Raw genomic sequence first — 27,317 nt, forward strand, 5'->3', positions numbered from 1 at the left:
AGAGAGACAGAGCATGAACGGGGGAGGGGCAGAGAGAGAGGGAGACACAGAATCGGAAACAGGCTCCAGGCTCCGAGCCATCAGCCCAGAGCCCGACGCGGGGCTCGAACTCACGGACCGCGAGATCGTGACCTGGCTGAAGTCGGACGCTCAACCGACTGCGCCACCCAGGCGCCCCATATAAATGATTTTTAATGTAGTAGTGTTTAAAGTCACTGTTCTTAAAATGACTTAGTTGGTGAAATGTTATCAATTATGAAAAAATAAAATATAATTAAAAAATAGATATACTCTATCTCTAAATTCAACCATTGTGCATATCTTGCTGTCTCTGGGTTAACTCAATGTATAACTATATAATTATTGTGTGCAGAGTCTTTAGAAAATTCCTAAATTATTATATAGAGACAACACCTTATCTCTTAAGATTAAGGTTACTTTCCCATATGTGCACAAGACAGCTCCTCAGGATATATAATTTTCACAAAGAGAGTTCTCCAGCGAAGGAAGATTTTGTGTAACGTTCTATATGTGTTTTACACAAACAGTTACAGATCATCATGATGGAAGACATTCCAGAAAGTTACAGACTTTATCTTAAGCTTTTACTATGTGCAAGCCTGTATGGCTTTAGTTTCATAGGAATTTAGGGAGGTTTATTTCATGTTTGAAAAAACATTTTTTTTTTTTTTTAGGTTATTTGTCCATGAGGCAGATGTATAATTTATACTCGACGCAGAAACAAAGCCCATGCTTTGAAGTTTGGCCAAGTCATTCTGAACATGGTAAACGTTGAAGTACGGATTCGTTGAGAGCCCATGAACAGGGCCCACAATCATTAAAAGTTGGAGATTTTATTTATTAGCCTTCATCATCTAAATTCTCAGAAAATACAGTTAAAATATATGTTGTTATCCGTTTGGATAAATGTCTTAAATTTTCATCTACCATCTTATAGACAAACTTTGACTTCTCTACTTCTTATATATTTGCTAGAAATCTAAATAAGCCTCATCAAAACGTTTTATTTTTTAAATAAATTTATTGTCAAATTGGCTTACAGAAAACACCCAGTGCTCATCCCAACAAGTGCATTCCTCAGTGCCCATCACCCATTTCCCCCTCTTCCCCATCCTCCCATCAACCCTGTATTTGTCTCTTATGGTGTGCCTCCCTCCCTCTCTGTTTGCAACTATTTTTTCCCCTTTCCTTCCCCCACGGTCTCCTGTTAAGTTTCTCAACATCCACGTATGAGTGAAAACATATGATATCTGTCTTTCTCTGACTGACTTATTTCACTCAGCATAATACCTTCCAGTTCCATCCATGTTGTTGCACATGGCATGATTCCATTCTCTCTTTGCCATTGTGTATACACACACACACAGACACACACACACACACACACACACACACACACACACACACACACCACATCTTCTTTATCCATTCATCAGTTGATGTACATTTAGACTCTTACCATAATTTGGCTATTGTTGAAGGTGCTGCTATAAACATTGGGGTACAAGTTTTGTTCCCCATGCATCCTATGCCCCTATGCATCACCACTCCTGTATCCCTTGGGTAGGTTCCTAGCAGTGCTATTGCTGGGTCATAGGATAGTTCTATTTTTAATTTTTTGTGGAAACTCCACACTGTTTTCCAGAGTGGCTGCACCAGTTTGCGTTCCCATCAACAGTGCAATAAGGTTCCCATTTCTCCACATCCTCACCAGGATCTGTAGTTTCCTGATTTGTTCATTTTAGCCACTCTCACTGGTGTGAAGTGCTTATGGATAGGAAGAATAAATATTGTTAAAAATGTCAATACTACCCAAAGCAATCTACGCATTCAATGCAATCCCACTCAAAATTGCACTGGCATTCTTCTCAAAGCTAGAACAACAATCCTAAAATTTGTGTGGAAACACAAAAGACCCCAAATAGCCAAAGTAATATTGAAGAAGAAAACCCAAATGGGGGGCATCTTAATCCCACACTTTAGCTTCTACTACAAAGCTGGAATCATCAAGACAGCATGGTACTGGCACAGCAACAGACACACACAGACCAATGTAATAGAATAGAGAACCCAGAATTGGACCCACAAATGTATGGCCAACTAATCTTTGAAAAAGCAGGAAACAACATCCAATGGAAAAAAGACAGTCTCTTCAGCAAATGGTGCTGGGAGAACTGGACAGCAGTGCACAGGAGAATGAAACTAGACCACTTTCCTACACCTACACAAAAATAAACTCAAAATGGATGAAAGATCTAAATGTGAGACAGGAAACCATCAAAACCCTAGAGGAGAAAGCAGGCAACAACCTCTTTGACCTCAGCCACAGTAACAGCTTGCTCAACACATCTACAAAGGCAAGAGAACTGAAAGCAAAAATGAATTTTTGGGACCTCATCAGGATTAAAATCTGCTGCATTGCAAAGGAAAAAACAAAAACTAAAACGCAACAGACAGAATGGGAAAAGATATTTGCAAATGACATATCAGACAAAGGGTGAGCATCCAAAATCTATAAAGAACTTTATAGTAAAGGCTTTACCCACCCTTACAGCACACTCTCCTAGGGTCCATCTCATTTCATATTGAACACAGATAACCAGGAAAGACTCTGCCATTTAAAACCAATTTGTAAAGACCAGAAGAAATGGTAACGGATTCCTCAAAGAACAAAGCCAGTATATAGGCCAAAAAAAAAAAAAAAAAAAAAAAGAAAAAAAAAAAAAGAAAAAGAAATCTACAAGGAATGTGAAGAATAAAAAGAAATGACACAGCTAAGGGAAGAAAACACATTTCCAATATCTAACACAAGAGAAGCAGAAATGTGCTAACTGCCTGATAAAGAATTCAAAATAATTATATTAAGTAGCTCAGTGTATTATAAGAAAACATAGACAACTAAATGAAGATAATATATAAACAAAATGAGAAGCTCAGCAAAACAAAACAAAACAAAACAAACACACAAACAAGCACACAAAAAAACAAACAAACAAAAACAGAAATGCTGGACAAGAAGAATGTAACAGTAAGTGAAAATTTCACTAGAGAGGTTCAAAACTAGATTGGTCAAGCAAAAGAAACAATCAGTGAGCTTGAGAACAGCTCACTTGAATTTATCCAGTCGGATGACTGACAAGAAAAGAAAGGAAGGAAGAAAGGAAGGCAGGAAAGAAGACAAAGAGAAAGGGAAAGGGGAAGAGAAAGAGGAAGAAGAGGAAGGAAGGAAGGGACGGACGGAGGGAGGGAGAGAGGGAGGGAGAGAGGGAGGGAGGGAGGGAGGGACGGAAGGGGGAGGAAGAGGGGGAGGGAGGGAGGGGGGAGGAAAAGGAGAAGGGAGGGAGGGGGAGCAGGAGGGAGGAAGGAAAGAAAGGAGGGAGGAAGGAAGGGGAGACAGAAGGAGAGAGGGAGTGAGAGAGGGAGAGGAGAGAGGGAGGGAGGAAGGGAAACCAAACGGACCTGAGGATCCCACCAAGCTAAGCAAGATACACTAACCAGTATTCTGGAGTCCCTAAAGTCCCAGAAGGAGGGAGATGAGAAGGGGCAGAATATCTATCTAAATAAATAATGGGGGGAAGTTCTCAAATCTGGGGGTGCATAACTGTGAAGTCCAAAGAACCCCAAGTAGATTGAGTGTAAAAAATCTACATTGAGACATCTTATAATGAAATTATCAAAAGCCAAAGACCAAAACAAAACAAAGCAAAACAAGCAAACAAAACACCACCCCAATTTTTTAAATTACCAAGGGAAAAGCAACTATGACATAACAAAGCAGCCCCCAAAAGACTGTCAGAGGATTTCTCTGCCAGTGAAGTTGAATGTTATACCCAGAGTACTGATAAAGAATACTATAATTAATAACATTACTATATTATCTTAATATCAAAAGTTACCTTAATATCAAACGTTACCTTGATGTAAGTGGATTAAATCCTCAAACAAAAGACATAGTGTGGTAAGTCAGATTAAAAAAAAAACAAAACAAAAAGTGCTTAGGGAGTTGCCCGTCTCTCTGTGGTCCCGTGGGGCTGGGCACAGCAGGTGTCTGGTCTGGCACCCAGTGCCAGGGTCTTAGTGGGTAAGCCGAGAGTCTGGTGCCTCAGAATTTAGTCACATAGCAGTTGAGTATGCCTGGTACCAAAAGTAAGATAACTCAAGGCAGTAGAATTGAAACTGGAAGGTCATCAGCCACGAAAGACCTATTGGAGAAAGCACAGGATAGTAGATAAAATGAAGCAGTGTTTTATCATATGTATTTCGGCAGGCCTTCTGATATTCGACTAAAAAAACATTAATTGCTCTTTCTACAGAGAATTGGTCATGCAGTATCAGTTAAATCAAGGAAGTCATCCCCTATACGGTAAGTGTCTTCTATCCTTGATTACACTTGGGAAAATATTACTAAATATCCTCACACTAGGGATGAGAAGAAAAAACACCTATCAAAATTTTATGAAGTATTTTTGCATTTCATCAGCATTCACTGATCTTTTACTAAACATTTCCAATTATATCCTTCCTACTTCAGGGCTTTTGTACTTTTGGGTATTACATTTACTAAATATCACATCTGCCTATTTACTCCAATTATTTCTTTGACTTATGGCTTTTTGCTTTATCCAGTTTTCCTGATAGCTTGTACAGATTATTATCTGAATTTCTCTAAACCCACCAAGCTTGTATTTACATGCCAAAACCATTCTATTTTACTTCTTCACAGTAATTTTAATTTGGATTTCAGTCCTTGCTTATGTTTGGGAGACCCAGCCATCTACCAGAACTGAGTGTTTATTTTAGTCAATGTCCTTTATTTATTGGTATTCAGAGTTACTGGCTGTCATCTTCCATGGTGATTATTTTATTTATGGCTTTTATAAGCTTTGGTCAGAAGTGACTACGTTGGTACAAGCTGTTAGGATGACTTCCTATATAAATGAGACTATCTTATATTTTCCGTTTTCATCCACTCCAGTTATACTAAGCACTCTAAAAAAATCCCTCTTGCCCAAGTCTGTTACCTGTTTTCTTGATAACTGGTTACCATTTGTTCTACTTCAAGTAATTTTACTCTTTTCCTTAAAGGACAGATTCCAGCATATATTGAATGAACATTCCATGGTTGTACTTTGTAGACATTGCTACAAATGTAGCATTGTACAATGCTACATTGTACAATGTAGACATTGTACTTTGTATTCATTGCTATGTTTATTGGTTTAATTGTCACAAGTTTAATTTAAAGACATTGTATTACCTGTGGATCCGTTTGCCAACTAGAAATGCTCCTTCATTTCACTTACAATTCATAATCTGTGCACGGTGAGAAGCCTATATCAATAGTAATTTGTTAATTTTGTCATGTTAAAACTAACTAAAAATGACAACTACAGTCAGAATCATAATTATCAAATGAGAAAGAATGACGACTCATGACATATAAAGATTGAACTGAACTGAAGTTCCCCTCCCTAGGCCCAACTTTCATACCTTTTCAAAATTTGTTAAAAGGGGTGATGGTATTAAAAACAAAATAATTCCAGGAAAATGTTTTATGTGCATTCAGGAACACCATGTGTTATAAATATTAATTTAACACAAAATTAAAATGACTTAAGATCTGGCTATACCAATTCCATGTTACCCAAAAAACTACTGGATGCAGATTGTTACTTAAGTCTGAGATTCATTGCCAATAATATATAAACTTAAACATTCTTATTAAATTCAAAGCAAGAAAAAAAAATCAATACTAATATTCAACTATCTGCTGTCAACAAGAGACTGATTTTAGCTTTAAACAAACACATCTGAAAGTAAAGTGGTGGAAAATAATAGTCCACAAAAATATAACCGAAAAAGAGCAGGAGTGACCATTCTTACATAAAATACGTAAAAATTTGTAAAGAGAAAAAAGGTCATTAAAAATGATAAGGGGATTGATTCCTTGTGAGATTATAACTATAAATATGTATATTTCCAACACTGGAGCAACGAAATATGTAAAGCAAATAATATATCTGAAGGAAGAATTAGAAAGCAATGTAATAGTAGTAGGTATGTTAGTAGCCACTTTTTAACAATGGATAGATCCTCCAGACAGAAAATAAAGACTGGACTTGAAAAACACAATAGACCAAATGGACCCAAAAGACATATGCCAAAGAGTCTGTCAAGTAGTAGCAGAATGCAGGGGTGACTGGGTGGCTCAGTTGGTTAAGCGTCTGACTTTGGCTCAGGTCATGATCTCAACGTTTGTGGGTTTGAGCCCCGTGTGGGGCTCTGTGCTGACAGCTCAGAGCCTGGAGCCTGCTTTGGATTCTGTGTCTTCCTCTTTCTCTGCCCCTCCCTGGTTCACACTCTTTATCGCTCAAAAATAAACATTTAAAAAATAGTAGCAGAATACATATTCTTCTCAATCATACACAAAACAGGTCATATGTTAGGACATAAAGCAAATTTTGAAAATTTAAGAAAATTAAAGCCCATATCCAATATCTTTTTGACTGCAATGGTATGAAACTGGAAATCCATCATAATAAAACCGGAAAATTCATAAACATGTGGAAAGTAAGCAACGGATTCCTAAACAATCAATGAGTCAGTAAGAAATCAATGGGGAAAACAAACAAACAAAAAAAATGTCTTGAGCAAATGAAAATGAAAACACAAGAAACCAAAATTTATTGGATACGGCAAAAGCAGTATTTAGAGTAAAGCTGTGCCGCTGGGAGCCTGAGACAATGGCAGAGTGTGAGGATCCTAAGCTCACCTCATCCCCCTCATACATCTAACCCAGAAAATGACTCAAAGCCCCAGAACAGTCTTTCCAGTTAATTGCAGAGGAGGCCATATCAGAAAACAGTAGGAGGGTCAGATACCTCATTAGGAACCAAATCTCTGTCAAGACTAATTGCAAATAAGGATAACAGAAGCACAGAGACGGGAAAGGAAGGGACCTCACTCAAAGCCCCCAAGACTTGAGTAACCTGCAGTCAGAAGACCAGTACATAATATTTGGCTTTGAAAACCAGTAGGGCTTAACTGCTTGAGTTTTTACAAGCACGGTGACTTAACTCCAGATACTTTAAAACTCAGTGCACTTGGCTCTTAGAGAACTGGAGGGTGACTGGAATCCCTACCCAGAAAAAGACAGCAAAACAAACAACACTGTTGAGACACAGCATAGAAGCAGCAGTTTCAAAAGTTCCTGGGGTACGTGGGAAAATTTGTTTGCTAATCTCAGAACATGCCCCATTCCACATGAGGCCCTTCACAGTGGTGCCTGACAGCAGGCAGCTCCAAGAGTGACCACTACTCCAAAGTCACTCCTGCCTTGGGGAGAGGTAAAGCTAACCAGGCATGGTTCGGTTCTATGACAGCCCCAATAGAGGACTCACAGGCAGACATCTGGTCTGACTGCCACAAAGGGAGCCACTGCATATGAGTAGGCCGAAGGCAAATACAGCTCAGCTACAGGAGTAGGGTGCATGCAACAAACACAGAAGGCACCCCCTGTAGTGCCAGGGTGATCAGGGCGCATCAAACTGCAGGGCACTACAGGACCTGTTCTTCATAAGACCCCTACTTTCAAGAGTAGGAGACGGAGCTGACTTTCCTAACACAGAGAAACAGACACAAAGAGTGAGACAAAATGAGGAGACAGAGGAATACGATCCAAATGAAACAATAGGACAAAACCATAGTAAAAGTGCTAGCTGGCCCAGAAATGAGAATATGCCTCACAGAGAATTCAAAGTAATGGTAAGAAAGATACCCAATGGATTTGAGAAAAGAGTGGAGGACACTAGTCAGAGCTCCAACAAAGACAGAGAACATAGAAAAAAAATAACCCATCAGAGATAAGAACTCAGTGAAATAAAGAAAAATAAATAAACTAGAGGAAATCGATGGCAAATTACAGGAGGCAGAAGATGGATTCACAAGCTGAAAGACAGTAAAGCAACACAGAAAGCAACCAAGCTGGACACAAATCAAAGACAGGAAGAAGAAGAATAGGCTAAGGGAACTCAGGGACACCATCACACATAACAACATTTGCCGTATGGGATCCCAGAAGGAAAAGAGAGAGAAAGGGAACATAAAACTGAAGGAAACAGAAATCCTGAGTCATACTCAAAAGCTAACATCATACTCAGCCAGGAGACACTGAGGGTTTTGTTGTTTTTGTTGTTGCTGCTGTTGTTATTGTTGTTGTCGTCATTTTGTAAAGTCAGTAAAAAGATCAGGATGTCCAATCTCACCACTTTTATCCAACAAAGTACTGAAAATACTAACCAAAGCAATTGGGCAAGAAAATGAGATAAAGGCATGTAAGTTGGTAAGGAAGAAGTAACTTTCCCTATTTGCAGATGACACGATGTGATGACACAGAAAACCCTAAATATTCCCCCCCCCCCAAAAAAAAACCCCATTAAAACTGGTAAATGAATTCAGCAAAGTCACAGAATACAAATTGATATACAGACATCTGTTGCATACTATACACTAATAATGAAGCAGTGGAAAAAGAAAATAAGAAAACAGTCACATCTACAAGGCACCAAGAATAATAAAATATCTAGGAATAAAGAAGAGGTAAAAGACCAGTACTCCCAAAACTATAACGTATTGGTGAAAAGAAACTGAAGGAATCACAAACAAATGTAAAGATATTCCATGTTTACAGAGTAGAAAACCAATGTGGTTAAAAGGTCTATGCTATCCAAAGCAATCTACAGATCTAAAACAATCCCTATCAAAGTACCAACAGAACTAAAGCAACTAACCCTAAAGTTTGTACTGAACCACAAAAGACCCAAATAACCAAAACAGTCTTGAAAAGAAGAATAAACTGAAGGTATCGGAATCCTAGATTTCAAGATACACTACAAAGTTACAGTAATCAAAATAGTGTGGTAATGGCACAAAACAGATGCATAGATCAATGGAAAAGAATAGAAACTCGGGAAATAAATCCATGCTTTTAGGGCCAATGTAACCTATGACAAAGGAGGCAAGAATATACAATAGGAAAAGGACAGTCTCTTCAACAAGTGGTGTTGGGGGGTGCACCTTGCTGGCTCAGTTGATACAGCATGCAACTTTGGGTGCAGAGATTACTTAAAAATAAAATCTTTTCTTTCTTTCTTTCTTCTTTCTTTCTTTCTTTCTTTCTTTCTTTCTTTCTTTCTTTCTTTCTTTCTTTCTTTCTTTCTTTCTTTCTTTCTTTCTTTCTTTCTTTCTTTCTTTCTTTCTCTCTTTTTTTTTTTTTAAATGGGGTTGGATACAGTGGATAGGAACATGCACAAAAAAGAAAGAAGAAACTAGACCACTTTCTTATACCATACAGAAAAAAACAAAACTCTAAATGAATTAAGATCTAAATGTGAGATCTGAAACCGTAAAGTTCCTATAAGAAAACATAGGTAGTAATGTCTTTGACATTAGCCATAGAAATATTTTTTTCGAGGTATGTCTCCTTTAGCAAGGGAAACAAAAGCAAAATTAAGCTATTGGGATTACACCAAAGTAAAAATGTTTTACACAGTTAAAGAAAGTGTCCATGAAGAAAAAGGTAACCTACTGAATGGGAGAATATATTTAACAAAACATATGCAATAAAAGGTTAATATCCAAACATATAAAGGACTTATAAATATGACCTCAGAAAAAGTAACAGTCCAATTAAAAATAGGCAAGGAATCTAAATAGAAATTTTTGTGAAGACTACATTATAGATGGCAATATATAGAAATATGTGAAGATGCTCAACATCACTCATCATCAGGGAACTTCAACTCAAAACCATGATGACATATCACCATTAAAGTTAACAATCCAGGAAACAGATGCTGGTGAGCATGTGGAGAAAGGGGAACCCTCTTGCACTGCTGGTGGGAACGCAAACTGGTGTAGACACTCTGGAAAATAGTATCAAGGTTCCTCAAAAAGTTAAAAATAGAATGACCCTATGACCTAGAAACTGCACTACTAGGTATTTATCCAAAGAATACAAAAATACTGATTTGAAGGGACACATGCAACCTGAAATTTATAGCAACATTATCTACAATAACTAAATTATGGAAAGAGCCCAATGTCCATTGACTGATAAATGGATAAAGAAGATATGGTATACATATACAATGAAATATTACTCAGTCATTAAAAAAAGAATGAATCTTGCCACTTGTAACAATGTGAATAGAGCTATAGACTATTATGCTAAGCAAAATAAGTCAGTCAGAGAAAAACGAATACTGTATGGTGTCAGTCCTATGTGGAATTTGAGAAACAAAACAAATGAACACAGCAAGGAAGAGACTGAAAGAGAGAGGCAAACCAAGAATCAGACTCTTAACTCTAAAGAACAAACTGATGATTACCAGACGGGAGGAGTGTGGGGAATGAGTGAAAAAGATGATGGGGATTAAGGAGTGCACTTGGTGTGATGAGCACTGAGTTGTGTGTAGAATTGTTGAATCATTAGATAGTATACCTGAAACGAATATAACACTGTATGTTAACTGACTGCAATTTAAACATTAAATTTTAAGGAATTTAAAAATTATTTGAAACTGTAACAGAAAAATGCTTCTTAAGACCGGCAGTGGTTTTTTTTGGATATGACAAAATAGCAAAAGCAACGAAAGCAAAATAAATTAAAAAAAAAAAAAAAAAGGATTTTCTCAAACTAAAAACTCTCCTTAGTAAAGGAAACAAAGAGACAGCCTTCAGAATGGGAAAATACATGCTAAGCATATATGTGGTAAGGAGTTAATATCCAAAATATAGAAAGAACTCAAACAACTCATCAGCAAGAAAATAACCCAAGTAGAAATAATGGATAAAGGATCTGAATAGACATTTTCCAAAGACACACAATGGCCAACAATAATGTGAAAAGGTTTTCAACATCACCAACCATCATGGAAATGCAAATAAAAACAATATTTTAAACATAATTTATTGTCAAATTGGTTTCCGTACAGAAACAGACACATAAACCAATGGAATGGAAGAGAGACCCCAGAACTGGGCCCACAAATGTATGGTCAACTAATCTTTGACAAAGCATGAAATCAACATATTTTCACCTACCATTGTTAGATTGGGCCACTGTGAAAAAGGTAACTATTGACAAAGATGTAAGGCAAAGAGTACCTTTGTGCACTATTAATGGCAATGTAGATTTGTACAGCCACTATGAAAACACTGAAGGTAACTCAAAAAGCAACTATCGTAGGAAACACTCAGAAATTTCTTCTGAGTATATTTCTAGAGGAAATGAAATCATCATCTGCACTCCTGGAGGAGATACCTGACTCCTATATCACTGCAGTATTATTCACAATAGTCACACAACGAACACAACCTAAGTATCTACCGATGAATAAGTAGATAAAGAAAATGTGGTATATATATATTTGGAATATTAGTCAGCCTTAGAAAAGAAGGCAGTGTTATCCTTTGAGACAACATGGATGAAACTGGAGGACATTATGCAAGTGATATGTCAAAGACTGAAAAATAAATGCTGTGTGATCTCATTTATAAGTGAAATTCTAAAAACCAAATGTTAACAGGCAGAGAGTATAATTGTTTTTACCAGGAAACAGGGGACAGGGGAAAGGAAAACATGTTGGTGAAAGGATACAAGATTCTGTCTTCACAGGATAAATAAGTTCGGGATATCTAATGTGCAACAGGATGACTACAGATAATACCGTATTTCATACTTGATATGCTATGTATTGGTTTGTATACCTAAAATTTGCTGAGTGTAGATCTTAGTTGTTCTCTCTTTAACACACACAAAAGTTAATTAACTATGTGGGTGGTGTTAATTAGCTTGAATGTGGTAATTATTTCACAATGTGTATGTATATGAAAACACCATATTGTATACCTTAGGCTTATTTATCAGTTATCGCTCAGTAAACCCAAAAGAAAAAAGATGCACCAGAGAGCTCACTCACTCTCTCTGCTTCTTCATATACCAATGAAAAGCCATGTGAGATCATAGTGAAAAGGCAGTCATCTACAAGCTAGAGAGGCCTCACCACAAAACAATACAGCTGACACCATGGTCATGGACTTACTTGCAGCCTCCTGCCCTGTGAGAAAATAAATGTCTGTTATTTAAGCCATCTAGTCTGTTATTTTGTTATCACAGCCAGAGTAGACTAATACAACCTGTCAACAGAGCATGTTTCATTTTCGTTCACACTTCATTTTGCAAAATAACATTTCTGATTTTACTTATTTACATGTCTACTTAAATGGCATTTTGAAAAGTGTACTATAGGAGACATATCACCAGCAAGCACTGAAAGGAAAAGAAGTACAAAGTGAAGAGATGTGTTTGGAGTTTCAAAATTGTACTGAAAGAAAATATGCAGCTGTACACATCCATATATTTTATTAAAAGTTCTCAGCTATTATTTATTCAAATATTGTTTCTGTCTCTTTCTCTTTCCTCTTCTTCTGGGACTTCTATTTTGCATATTGATGTAGTCCCTTGGCTACTTTACTTTAGTTCATTTTTTATTTTCTTCCATTTTTCAGACTAGCTAATAGCAAGGGACCTACCTCCAAGTTCACTGATTCTCTATACTGCTTATTCAAATGTGATAACAAGCTGCTTACGTGTACTTTTCAGTTTATGCCCTTTTTACCAGCGTGACATCTTTTTGGTTTCTTTTTGTAATTTATGTATCTTTACTGGCATTCGTAATTTATCATAGTATTGTTTTGCTATTTTCATTTATCTCTTTGAGAACATAGTTGACTTAAAATCTTTCTCTAGAAATTCCAGTGTCTGAGCTTCCTGTAGTTTGCATCCCTTTTTTGTATGACATAATTTTTGTTTCTTTGTACAGCAGGTTTATTTTTTGTTAAAAACTGGATATTGTAAATATGATAATGTGAATGTAATAGAAACAGATTCTCTGCCCTCTGCAGGGTTTTTTTTTGTTGTTGTTGCTGCTTATTCAGGGTTGTTGATTCTTTGAGGAACTGCTTCGCCAGGCTGCCCATGACTCTGCATTAGATTTCACTTTCCAGGTTTTCCTAGTTATTTTGTTGTTGTTGTTCTATGCTCTACTATCTTTTGCCTGAGATGCAGGTTGCGAGTATCTTTGTCTTTAGGTGCTTTCAACAAATGCCACCTCACAGTGTACCCTGCCCTACTCTTAGATGGGCAAAACAAAGGTAAGGAGACCCTTGAGCTGATCCCTAAGGGGATCCACAAACAAGTCAAAACATGAAAGGACAGTTCTTTAACACTAAGACCCATATTTCTCGTTTGCACCAGAACTTGCAACAGGAATTTTATCTCCATTGCTGCCACTACACTGTAGATTGGATGACTGTAGACAGGTAAGTTAAAAAGTCACGTGCTTTCTTACCAAAAATCAATTGCTCTTTTATTCATTTAAAGTTCTATGGTATTTTGGGGTTTTTATTAGATTCAGGCTACATAAAACCCAATTCTGATGGTTTTTCTTTTCCAGTTCAATTACTGCTTTATTGGAAGTGTGGAATTTGGGAATGCCCTACCCCATGCTATTTGGTTATATGTCTCCTTAACAACCTAATGAATTTTTTATTTAACCTAGTCAGTGAATTTTACTGATGTTACAGACACTTTTTGAAATTTATTTTTGTCTAGCAAGGTTTTATTCTACACTGTTTTTTATCTTATTCTGCACTATTTTATCAAAATAATTGACTATAAATGTACATGCTGTGAGGATTACAAAGACGACTAGGAACTGCTTTCTTTCTTTTTTTTTTTTTTATTTAAAAAAAAAATTTTTTTTTCAACGTTTATTTATTTTTGGGACAGAGAGAGACAGAGCATGAGCGGCGGAGGGGCAGAGAGAGGGAGACACGGAATCGGAAACAGGCTCCAGGCTCTGAGCCATCAGCCCAGAGCCCGACGCGGGGCTCGGACTCACGGACCGCGAGATCGTGACCTGGCTGAAGTCGGACGCTTAACCGACTGCGCCACCCAGGCGCCCCTAGGAACTGCTTTCTTAATTACAGATGAGAACAGAGAACCCAAAAAGCCATTCTTATGGTAAAGGTGGTAGATTAAGGGGAAATACTAGGTAGTTTCTATTTCTGCAGCAAAAAAAAGTCCATCTAGAATTAATGTTAGCCAGCCAAATGGATATTAGGCTCTTTACAATTATAGTAACTATTCCTAAGCCTTGGAGAGGAGTGTCTAAGAGATAGACCAAAAGTTTTCCTGCAACAGAACTCAAGAGAATGCAGCAGAAATCCCTTCTATAGAAACATAAGGAATACAGATTTATGAAGTTAGTCCTCCTTACTTATTATGGTTTTACTTTAAAAATATTATTAGGGTATGCCAATGAACTTTACTTATTTTCAAAGAAATGTTAATGACCTTGAGGAATTTTCATATTACACTGGTGGAAAGTAGAATACAAGATGTAGTTTTTGTAACAAATTAATTATTATGTCCCCTCTTGAATTGCAGATTTTATATTAAAATGCTGATAACTATAAATTTAATTCAAAATTTTTATAGCATAGAAATTAGTAATTTTAACCCAAAGTCTAATATATATTGGACAGATTTTTTTCATTATTTAAAACTCAGTCACTTAATACAGGGGACATACAGGAAAATAGAAATCTGAAATACCCTGGTTGTATTTTTCCTTTTACTAAAAAAAAAAAAAAAAAAAAAAAAAAAAAAAAAGAAGTACAATCAGTCTACTTGCTTATTGGGTAGGATATTTATAAGATAGTTATAACATTTCATTTGCTGTCTGCAAATAAAATCCAGTATTTCTGCACTTTATAGAAATAGTGTTTAAAATATACAAAGATAAATTCCTAGTTACAGTAGATTCTGCAAACTGAATATCATATCCTCCCAAATTGCCTTTTATACTTTAAAATATATACACACACAGATTTCAATATATATATAAGATATAAAATATTCATGTTTTATATACACAAACATTTTGAGACATATATGTGGCTCTCAACTACAATTTCATTAGAGACTAATCTGTCTTGCAGTCTCAAAATGGAAATTAGTACTAACGACCATTAGTGCAGCGAAAAAATATATTTCTATTCCACCACTATTATTGGTAAATAATAGAATTAAGTTATTATATCAATTAAAAGATCATAACAAACACTTGCAAACTTTAAAAATTTCCGCACTACGTAAAAAAAGAATTATTCCTAAAAATCATTATTAATATTAGTTTTTATACTATTTCACCCAACTCAAGTTTAGAAGGGATAAGAATACACCCTTAAATATCTTACAAGAAGCTTGAATAAAAAACTGCAGGATTAAATAAACATCTAATATGAATTCATCTGAAACTCAACCAAAATCTTTTTTTATAAATATTCTACAAAATTAGTAGTTAGAAACGCAATGCCAAAATTATACTTTTTGTTAAATATTTATTGAAAACTTACTGTCTCTTAGAAGCTTAGTTATAAATTGTGTATATACCAGTAACTAAGATTCAAATTGTTCCTCTTTTAACAAAGCTATAGTTAAGGAGAGAAATTAACAAAGCAAAAATGTCTTAGATTATTTAAAAAAAAAAAAAATCCTGGGCACTTTCAGAATTTAAAAAGGTAACACAGAAGTAGAAAATAATTAAAATGTTGATAGTTTCATTCAGAAGCATGGGATAATGGCATCAACTAAAATGGAGAAACAGAAATGGAGAAAAATTAATAACACAAATTGGTAACAGCCGAAACGTAAAAGAAATGAGGAAAGAATGTTTTAGATAGATAATATAAGAACTTATAGGAGAATGGTAGCAAAGGGATGAATTTGAGGAGTATAGTGATGTTCATTGGAACTTCCTACTTTCTCTGTATCTTAAGAAGCTCATGAGGTGAGTACTCACAGATGTTAACTAAATTTATTGTGCTTGTTATATAAATTTAATATATTTTGCAGTATATACAAATATGTAATCATTATATGTACACCTGAATCTAATATAATGTTGTATGCCAACTACATCTCATTTAAAAAAAAAAAAAAAAAAAGAAAAAGAAACTCAAGAGGAAAAAAAGGATAGCAGACATTTGATATGTAGTTCAGGGACCTAATGGTGAATAGATTTGACTGATCACTTTGGAATGATACATGAAGAAAGAAAAGGGACCTCTGTCTGAATCACTGAGTACTCTAACAACTAGAGGTCTATAGGATAAGAACAAACGATACTGATATGTTAGTAGAAAAATCAAATAAAAGTGGAATGGCATAACCCAAAGTTAAATAATATTTCAGAATGGATGATGGAGTCAGTTTTACAAAATGCACCTAATAGGTTTGGCAATGTGTGGCAAGTGAAAACGAAATTTAGCAACAAGGAGGTATGACATCAGGTACCAACCAATAGGGCAAAAGCTTGAATAAGGAAGAGTTACAAAGAAAAAAAAAAAGAAAGAAAATACCTTAAAAGGCTCAATGCATTGAAATCGTGTTATTCAGGCAAATGAAGAAATAAGTGCAAGTGGGATATCTAGGACTGAGTAAGCATGCATAAAAAAAATAGAGAAAATAATCCCGTAGGTAGAAAAAAAAACTGATGCAGCGAGCAAATAATAAGTAAGCAAATAAAGATCTTAAGCTATTAAATTTGAAGCAAACCTGAAGGGAATAAGCTTTAGACAGAAGTAGAAAGACTATTTACAAATGCAGAAGACGTACAGTTTTGGTGGTGATTTCTCAGGAAAACAGAAACAAAAGAATTATGAATTAGGAAGTTGTCAGTGATGTCAGCAATATGCCAAATAAGAAAGCCCTCAACGTTAACAATTTGGCGTCCATCCACAGACAAAAACATCCTCATAAGAACTTCTGGATTCAAGTAAGAAATTATTACACCGAAGGAGTGACTGAGAAGAGCCCAAGGATGGGAAAAGCATTTTTGAGAAAGCAGGTTTGCATCTGGATGGCTGATTTGCTGATTGCTGTCCTGGCTATGACCCCCAGAAGCTCTCTTCCCTGGAGGATTCAGTTACAATTGTGTTTTGTTCTGGTCCTGTCACCAACACCTTATGCCAAGGGTTCCAAGAGGAGTCAGCCCACCTATGCATCAGGTAATTGACATACAGACTTTGGTCCTGGTTGTAGACATAGAAATAGCCTATGAACCAGCGCCAGGCCATGTTGGCCATGTCTGGGACGTACTGGAGCTACGTCCACCCAACTCAGTCAGACTGTTTTTGTGAAAGGGTCCAATGGCTGGGTTAAAGCATGTCCCAGTCAGTCTGTAAACACTCTTGCTGTTACAGGAACCTAGAAAGAGACATTCCCATCTGCATCCCTAGAGATCCTGAAAGGACACTACTTGCAGCTCCAGACCCTCTAATCTTGGTCAGGGATTACTTCAGCCCACCCAGTGACATGGCAGAGGACACACCATCTGTCCTTCCAGCAAAGATCTACACACTGCAAGCTGTGCTGTAGAACTTGAGATAGCCCTTTGGTTCAGATCCAGTCCCTCCCAGCCATGGTCTAAAACCAATCCCGTCCTGCCAAGAACATGCACTAACCAGGGAGCAGACCTCCCAGAAGCCTGGTGAGAGCCATACTCATCTGCATACCTGGTTGTAGGCCCACTGTTTGAAGTCCTAACTGTGGACCCTGAGTGGACCCTTTCCCAGCACCATGCCACTGAACAACATACTTGATGTATGTCATCCACTCATGCATCATAATGGGTCCAAGCTCATCTTAACCCCTCACAGCAAGCCTGCCAACCATGAACCCAGTGCTGACCTTGCAATAGCCTTAACTGGCTCCAGTGCAGAACAACTACAATTTCAGAAGAAATCCCATCAGTTGGGGACAGGACAGGCAAAAGTTCTTACCTCCTAATACCAGTCTAGGAAGGTTGTAAGAGGTATCTACTCTTTCACATGTATACATACCAGTAAAAGGCTACATGGATCACAAATATCCCAGTCACATAAGACAAAAGAAAGTAATAAATCTCCATTTACTGAACTCAAAGAAATGGAGGTATATACTTTCCTGTCAAATAATTCAAATAATCAACTTTTAAGAAACAGAATGAAATCCAACAGGCAGAAAACTAAATGAAATCAGGAAAACAATACATAAAAAAATGAGAAGTATTGTATTTTATAATAAAATTATTATAAAGATCATTAAAAGCCCTTGTTTCTTAATAAATAGAAACCATTTTTTAAAAAGCAGCCCACAGAAATCCTGGAACTGAACAATACAATCACAAAACTGAAAAATTCATTAGGGCTTCACAGAAGAGTAGAACATGCGGAAGAAATCAGCAAAATGAAACAAAGACTGTGTGAAAAATCTCAAAAGTGGAAACAAGTTAAAAGAGTGAAGAAAACCTACTTGAATTATGGGACGCCGTAGAGTAAACAAACCCATCACATCATGGGATTCAGAAGGAGAAGACGATAAGAAAGGGATGGAAACTCACTTCAAGACAATACCTGAAAATTTCCCAAATCTTGAAATAGATATAGGAAGCTCGAAGGACCCTAAAGAAGATTACTGTTGAACACATAATTATCAAAATATTGACTCATGGGAAGTAATTTTGAAAGCAGCAAGGAAAACACGAGTCATTACATACTGATCAGACTATCAGTGGGTTTTGTCTGGAACAAAATAGTAGGCCAGGCCAAAGTGGGAGACACTCAAAGTGCTAAAAGAATTAACACTGACAAACAAAAATAATCTACTCAGCAAAACTGTCCTTCAGAAATAAAGATGAGCTAATATTCTCCTCAAGTGCTTACAGAACATTCCCAGGATAGATCACATGTTGGGCCGCAGTGCAAGCCGTAACAAATTTACAAGAGTAAATTGCATGTACTACCTTTACTAACCACAATGTTCTGAAACTTGAAATCAATAATGAGTAAAACTGAAAATGTCCTAATACATAAAATTAAACATACCACTGAACAGTGGATCAAAGAAGTCCAAAGAGCCATCTGAAAGTATCCTTGGATAAACAGAAATGAAAATAGAACATGTCACAATTTTTAGAATATAGCAAAAGTAGCTCCAAAAGAGAATTTGGGGGGCAATAAATGCCTATATAAAGAAAAAAAAATGTCAAATAAACAACATATCTTTATACCTCAAAGACCAGGGGGAAATTTTTAAGCCCACAGAGTAGAAGGAAGAAAAGAATGATTAGAGCAGTAACAATTAAATAGAGACTACAAAAACAATTACAAAATACAGGTCCAAGAGTTTGTTTGGGGGAAAAATAATAAAATTGACAAACATATAGCTAGACAACCATGAAAAAAATAAATTCAACACATAAGATTTTAAGTTAAAGAAGAAAAACCGCAACTGAAACCAGGCCAACACAAGTTATCATATAGAGACAACTATGAATAATTATACCCTAACAAATTGTGTGACTTAAGAAACTAAAAAAATCCCCCCAAATACATAACCAACCAAGACCAAGTCATGAAGAAACAAAATACATGAGAAGATCAATACCACCTTAAGAGACTGAAGCAGTACTCAAAACCTTCCCTTTAAAAAAGTCCTAAAACAGATGGTTTCACTGGTGAACTCTATCAAACCCTGAAAAAAGAATTACCACCAATCTTTAATAAACTCTTCTCAAAAAAGTGAAGAGGAGTGAACGCTTCCAAGTGTTATAAGGCCAGCATAACCTGATACCAAAGTCAGGTAAAGATACAACCAGAAAAGAAAACTACAGGCTAATAATTACCCTGAAAATACAGACACAATGATTCTCAACAAATTTAACCAAACCTAACTCAACAGCACATTAAAGGGATCATACACAGTAATCAAATGGGACAGCTCCTTGGAATGCAAAGGCAGTTTAATATTATAAATGCATAAAATTGACACACACACAAGTGGAATGCAGAAGTGTTTGTTTGACAGATCAAACTTTCTGATGAGCCCTGTGTGTTAATTATTCTTCAAAAAAGGTTTACAGATTTGGCAACTATTTTTTTTTTTTTTTTGGATATGATACCAGAAACACAAGCAACAAAAGCAAACATGAACAGGTGAGGCTATATCACACTAAAAAGCTTCTGCACACAGACTTCAACAGAGTGAAAAATAATGAGAATGAGAGAAAATGGTAGCCAACCATATATCAGATCCAGGGTTAATATCCCAAACATACAAAGAACCTACACAACTCAACAGCAAAAAAATCAATTAATCTGATTAAAAAGTGGGCCAAAGACCTTATTAGATTTTTTTTCTGTAGAAGATAGATAAATGGCCAGCAGGTACATGAACAGATATTCAATACAGCTAATCATCAAATACAAGTCAAAACCACAGGGAGATATTACCTTGCACATGTTAGAATATCAGTTACCAAAAAGAGATAACAAGTCTTGACAAACAATGTGGATAAAAAGGAACCCATGAGGACTGCTGGTGGGAATGTAGCTTGGTAGAACTGTTTCCCATTGTGGGAAAACGTCATAGAGATTTCTCAAAAAAAAAAAAAAAAAAAAAAAAATCATATAATCTACGAGTCCCACTTCAGGACATATATATAAAGGCAATTAAATCACTATCTTAAAGGGATATCTGCCCCACCCCCACCATGTTCATTCCATTATTATTCTCAATAGGCAATGAATGAAACTACCTAAGTTCATTCGTGGTTAAACAGAGTAAGAAATGTGATATATATATACACAGACAATGGATATTACTGAGTCATAAAAAAGGTATTCCTGCAATTTGTGACAACATGGAATAAGCTTGTGGGCATTACATTAAGCGCAGTAAGTCGGAGAGAGAAAGATAATGTATGATTTCATTTATACACGAAATCTAAAAATGCCATAGAAAAGAAATTAGATTCATGGTTGACAAGTGTAGGGGATGGGAAAAGGGTGTAAATGTTGGTGAAAGAGTGCAAACTTCCCATTATAGGATGTATGAATTCCAGGGATCTAATGTACAGAATAGCGACATAACAGTCTAGTGTAACATAACTTAATAATACAGTTAGCAGTATGTGTTGCATACTTCGAAGTTGCTCAGACAGGAAATCTTCTATGTTTTCACTGTACACACACAAAATTGGTAATTATGAGAGGTAATGGACATATTAACTAACCAGTGGTAATCATCTTAATATATATGTATATAAAATCATTACATTGTGCACCTTAAACCTACACAATGTTATATGTCAATTATATCTTAATAAAAATGGGGAAATGCATTAGAGACTTTGGTGTAAGAACTGAAACTGTCAAACTCCTTGAGAAAACAGGGAACAAGCTGCTTGATATTCACCTTGGGAATGATTTCTTAATTATGATATCAAAAGATCACGTAACAAAATAAAAAATAAGTTGAAGTTAAACTGACAATCTTCTGCATAGTAAATGGCACAATTAACAAAATGAAAAGGCAACCTACAGGATGATATATTTGCAAGGCATATAGGTGATAAAAGGCTAACACCCAGTATATAAGGAACTCCAAAAACTCAACAGCAAAAATGCCAATAACCCAATAAAGAAATGGTCAAAGGAACTGAGTAGACATTTCTCCAAAGAAAAATTTAGCCAATGGATACAGGGAAAACTGCTCAACATTATTAGTCATCAGGGAAATATAAATCAAAGCCACAATGAGCTATTACATCATACTGGTTTGACTGGCCATTATCAAAAACACAAGAGCTAACAAGTGTTGGCAAGGAAAACAGAACACTTATGCGCTGTGGGTGGGAATGTAAATTGGTGAGAAAACAGTATAGAAGTTCCTCAGATATTTTTGAGTGGAACTATTGTATGATCCAGAAAATCTCCTTTGGCTATTTATCTGAAGGAAACAAAAACAGACTCTAAAAGGTATTTGGACCTCCATTTTCACTGATGGATGAATGGATAAAAAAAAATTGTATGTGAGTCAGTCATAAGAGAGAAGACAATCCTGCCATTTGCAACACAGATGAAACTTGAGGGCATCATATTAGGTAAAATAAGTCATACAGGTAAAAATAAACATTGGGTGACCTCATATTTATGTGCAATCTAAAAAAGAAAAACAGCAGATACACAGCTGCAGAACAGAATTTGGTTGCCACTGGCTGAGGGCTGAGAGAAGTGAGGAGATATTCATCAAAGATATTCATCTAGTTATAGAGGAGTAAGTTCTGGGGATCTAACATTCAGCATGTCCATAGTTGACAATGCTGTATCATATACTTGGAAGTTATTAAAAGAGTAGATCTTACAGCACATATTGCAAAAACTGTGATTATCTGAGGTGGTGAAGGTATTAAATAACCTAACCATGCTAATCATTTTGTAACATACAGGTGTATCCAATCATCACTTTTAATACTTTAAAGTCACACAATGTTATATGTGTATTTCGGTAAAGCCAGGAAAAATTAAAATAGAGAAGAAAAAGAGCTTATTGTCTCCATTTTTTGGTAGAGAACATATAAATTACTGGATTTTCAAATCACATTAATCTTTAGAGTTCTTGATCCCAAAAGCTATTGCTTTCCCAAGAATAAAGGAAACAAAGCAGTCAAAAGGATATATAAGTTTCACTAATGTTCAATGTACATTACGGCAAGCCTATTTTTATCTTAATTCATTCGGACACGACCTTTTCTTTTCATGTTTTAAGACATTCAATATAGTACTGCTCTTTTGATAAAGTTCTTTTTGGTATAGCTGAAGACCATCAGCTAGCTACCTTGAACTAATATAAGTAATATCCTCACAAATAAGGTGTCTCTTTCTGGTTGTTCTTATCTTAAAAACAATACAAAGTGAAACCTGTTTTAATACCAGTTTTGAAGGGTTAATGTTCACAAAGAACAATTTGCTAGGTTGTAAACACTCTTGCCCTAATTAAAGACACATGTTCTAAAGACATAGTAGATGAAAACAGATGTTTATTTGCCCTACTATGTCTCGGACATAGTAGGATTTTTTACTTTGGTGTGCTAATTCTGTAAGTAGAGTTGAGAAGATAAACATTTGTACTTCCTTGAACATACCGATAGCATTCAAAGTACTATAGAGTCACAGAAGAAAAATCAATTTTATTAGCAACAGCTTACAAGCTTTGCCTTTATAGAAAGAATATACTATGCCATATACTATGGCTGATCATTGGGAGTATCTTAATAAAGGTCACATTTAGTATGTTTCCTCATTTTTCTATGGCAGTCCATTTCTTAATGAATACCATACCCTCTTAAATGAAAAATACCCAGTCTGAGTCCAGAAGTGATGGTAAATTATCAGCTGCTTATTTTTATTCACTTAATTGACTTTTCTCTAGACTTTATGTAAAATTATGCTTTAGGAAGATTTCCAGTGTGTTCTGGTAATAGAGAGAGAGGGAGAGGGAGAGAATCCCAAGCAGTCTCCGCCCTGTCAGTGCACAGCCCAATGCGGAGCTTGAACTCACCAATAGTGAGATCATGACCTGAGTTGAAGTCCAGCACTTAATTAACTGAGCCCCCCAGACTCTGCAGCTGCATTTCTATACAATAATGAAACAGCAGAAAAAGAAATAAAAGAATCTATCCCATTTATAATTTCACCAAAACAATAAGATACCTAGGAGTAAACCTAACCAAAGGGTAAAGTTACAGAACACCTCTGAAAGAAGTGAAGAGGACCCAAGGAAATGGGGGGAAATTCTATGGTTGGTGATGTGGAAAAACAAACATTGTTCATATGTCTATACTACACACAGAAATCTAGAAATTTCATGCGAACTCTATCAAAACACCAGCAGCATTTTTCACAGAGTTAGAACAAAAAAAATGTTACCACAAAAAGCCCCAAACAGCCAAAGCAATCCTGGAAAAGACAGACAAAGTGGGAGGCATACAAGTCTGGATTTCAAGATATATTACAAAGTTGTAGTCATCAAGACACTATGATACGGGCATAAAATAGAAAACCCAGAAGTGGACCCACAACTTAATGGTCAGTGCATCTTCGATAAAACATATCCAGTGCCAAAAACACAATCTCTTTAGGAAATGGCGCTGGCAAAATTGGACAGTGACATGAAGAGCAAAACTAGACCAACTTTCTTACACCATCTATAAAGATAAATTCAGGAAACTATTAAAATCCTAGTGGAGGGGCGCCTGGGTGGCTCAGTCAGTTGGGAGTCTGACTTTGGCTGAGGTCATTGTCTCGTGGTTCATGAGTTCGGGCCCCACGTCAGGCTCTGTGCTGACAGCTCAGAGTCTCGAGCCTGCTTCGGATTCTGTGTCTCCTTCTCTCTCTGCACCCCCCACCTCCCCGCCTCAAAAATAAATAAACACTAAAAAAATTGTTTTTTAAATAATAATAATTTAAAAATCCTAGTGGAGTACACAAGCAGCAACCTCTTTGATCTCAACCTAAGCAAGTTCTTATTAGACACATTGCCAGAGGCAAGGGAAACAAAAGCAAAAATGAACTATTGTTACCTGATCAACATAAAAAGTTTCTGCACAGCGAAGGAAACAGTCAACAAAACTAAAAGGCAACTGATGGAATGGGAGAAGATATTTACAAATGGGAGAAGATGTTGGATAAAGAGTTGGTATCCAAAATCTATAAAGAACTTTATTGAATCTATAAAGAACTTTAGTAAAGTCAACAAACAAATAATCCGGTTAAGAAATGGGAAAAAGACATGAGTAGACACTTTTCCAACGAAGACATCCAGATGCGCAACAGACACATGAAAAGATGCTCAACATCACTCATCATAGGAAAATACAAGTCAAAACCACAATGAGATACCTCTTCACACCTGTTCGAGTGGCTAAAATGAACAACAGAGGAAACAATAGATGTGACAAGGTTTCAAAGAAAGGGAGAACCCTCCTTACGCTGTTGGTAGAAAAGCAAATTGCTACAGCCACTCTAGACAATAGTATCAGGGTCCACAAAAAGTTAAAAATAGAATTACCCTACAATCCAGCAATTGCACTACTAGGTATTTACCCAAAGGATACAAAATGCTGATTCGAACGGGTACATGCTCCCATTGTCTATAGCATTATCAACATTAGCCAAACTATGGAGAGAGCCCAAGTGTCTATCGACTGATGAATGGATAAAGAAGATAAAGAAGTGGATAAAGAATAAAGAAACGGATAAAGAAGTCTGTATCAGAAAGAATGAAATCTTAGGGGCACCTGGGTGGCTCAGTCAGTTGAGCATCCGACTCTGGTCAGGTCATGATCTCAGGGTTCGTGGGTTCGAACCCTGCATCAGGCTCTGTGCTAACAGCTAAGAGCCTGGGGCCTACTTTGGATTCTGTGTCTCCCTCATTCTCTGCCCCTCCCATGCTCACACTCTGTTGCCCTCTGTCTCTGAAAAATAAAATGTTGAAAAAAATTTTTTAGAATGAATGAAATCTTGGATTTGCAATGATGTGGATGGAGCCAGAGTATATTAGGCTAAGCAAAATAAGTCATTCAGAGAAAGACAAATACCACGTGATTTCATCCATACGTGGAATTTAGGAAACAAAACCAATGACCGTATGGGAAGAGGCAGGAAAGAGAGAGGCGGGGAAGCAAACCATAAGTGACTCCTAAAGATAGAGAACAACCTGAGGGTTGATGGAGGGAGGCGGTGGGGTGGGCTAGCTGGATGATGACTATTACGGAGGGCATCTGTTGTGATGAGCACTGAGTTTAGTGATGAATCACTAAATTCTACTCCTTAAACCAATATTACATCGTATTATTGTGTTGTACTATAGATTAACTAACAAGAATTTAAATAAAAAAATAAATTTAAAGAAAAATTTGAGAAAAATGAGATATGTTTATGAAATATATATTAAGCCCCTAATAGATGCTACCTTTTATTGTTACTATAGTTTTTCAATGTTTGTAGAGTTTTATGGTGAATATGTTTTTATTTTTTGTTGTTTATGCATGGCCCTTTTTTTTTTAAGTGATATGGTCAACCAAACCTAAATCAGCTCAAATAAATGAATGCCCCCACATCACTTAGTATTGTTGCCTGATTAACATCTTGACAATGGGGTCTTTTTTAGTACATTTGAAAACCCAAACTGTAAAGCTGGCTAAAATTAATTCCATAAAAATGATAATTTTCATGCAAATCATCATAGTAAACAAAAGTGATTTGGAAATTGACTGCCTAATTGTATATTAGTATGCCAGTTTCAGCTACATTTCAAAGATGTCTTAAGAATCTACAATTAAATATTAGATGTCATCAAAATACGTGGCGAATTTACAATGTTGTTTTTCATGATGTTTCTGTGTGCTCTGTCACCATTTCTCATTCCATTATTCTATCCGTTAGGTAAGGTTATATTTACTCATAATTATTTAAAATAAAAATCCTAATGGATGACTTTTAAAAAAATGATAAAGACCAAAATGTGATTAAGTGCATTTAAAAAACAGAAGAAACAACTGACTTGTTCCTATCTGTATTTTTTCAAAACTATCATTAACTTAAAATTGATGGCTACCACATACTAATAATTTCAAGTGTATGAAAACTAAGCAAAACTAAAAGGGGAAAATTCTCACTAAAGGAATAATAATTAATACATCCTTAAACTTGTTTATATAATATTCACATTCAATTTGCTTATCTGAAACAGTGGACAAAAAATATTTACTATCACTTACCTCACTATAGGTCCTAAAAGCGGAAGATGCCCCAAAAGTAATGCAGCCATATTCCTGGTCAAATCCTTCTTGAAAAACATAAGGGTAACTTGATCCAAAACTGCTCCCACAATAATGAAGCCAAACATAAGGGTAACTTGATCCAAAACTGCTCCCACAATAATGAAGCCAATGGTAAATGACATCCCGAATTTGTCATTATTCTTTCAATAAATATCACACATATACAAGGCAGAAGCAGCCTCACCACAGTACAGAACAGTTGAGAAGAGAATGCCAAATGCAAAGTTTATATGAGGGCTGTGGCCAAGGACCATTCCTTCTCCCAAAGATGGAATTTCACCTGCTCTTTCTTCATCAGGCCTTTCAAACACTGTCTCCATTCTGAAGGTTCTGGCAGTCAAAACTCTTCCTCTAAGTTAATCCAGTATAGTTTAGTATCCAATCCAAATAGATGCTGTACAATTCAATATTCACAGAAAATGTGCAAGATGTAAACGCATCACTGATCATAAGAGAATTATTTATTTGGTTTAAGAAATGTTGAACTGAGTTGAATTTATTATT

The 27,317-nt window shown here is 36.1% G+C and overlaps 1 long non-coding RNA gene and 1 pseudogene across 1 annotated transcript; one reads left to right on the forward strand and one right to left on the reverse strand.

The window, feature by feature from the left end:
* Window positions 1-296: 296 nt before the first annotated feature.
* On the forward strand, window positions 297-6,883 carry LOC147571181 (putative G protein-coupled receptor 160; annotated as a pseudogene).
* LOC147571182 (uncharacterized) lies at window positions 3,874-26,868 on the reverse strand. The gene is made up of 2 exons (XR_015247663.1): window positions 26,751-26,868; window positions 3,874-4,223 (listed from the first exon to the last, which is right to left on the reverse strand). It is a non-coding gene; the product is annotated as an uncharacterized LOC147571182 (long non-coding RNA).
* Between the last annotated feature and the right edge of the window lie 449 nt (window positions 26,869-27,317).

The sequence above is a fragment of the Puma concolor genome, unplaced genomic scaffold (assembly GCF_028749965.1).
Source record: "Puma concolor isolate L17-30 unplaced genomic scaffold, mPumCon1.1.hap2 unalloc_scaffold_5, whole genome shotgun sequence".
NCBI classification, from domain to species: domain Eukaryota; kingdom Metazoa; phylum Chordata; class Mammalia; order Carnivora; family Felidae; genus Puma; species Puma concolor.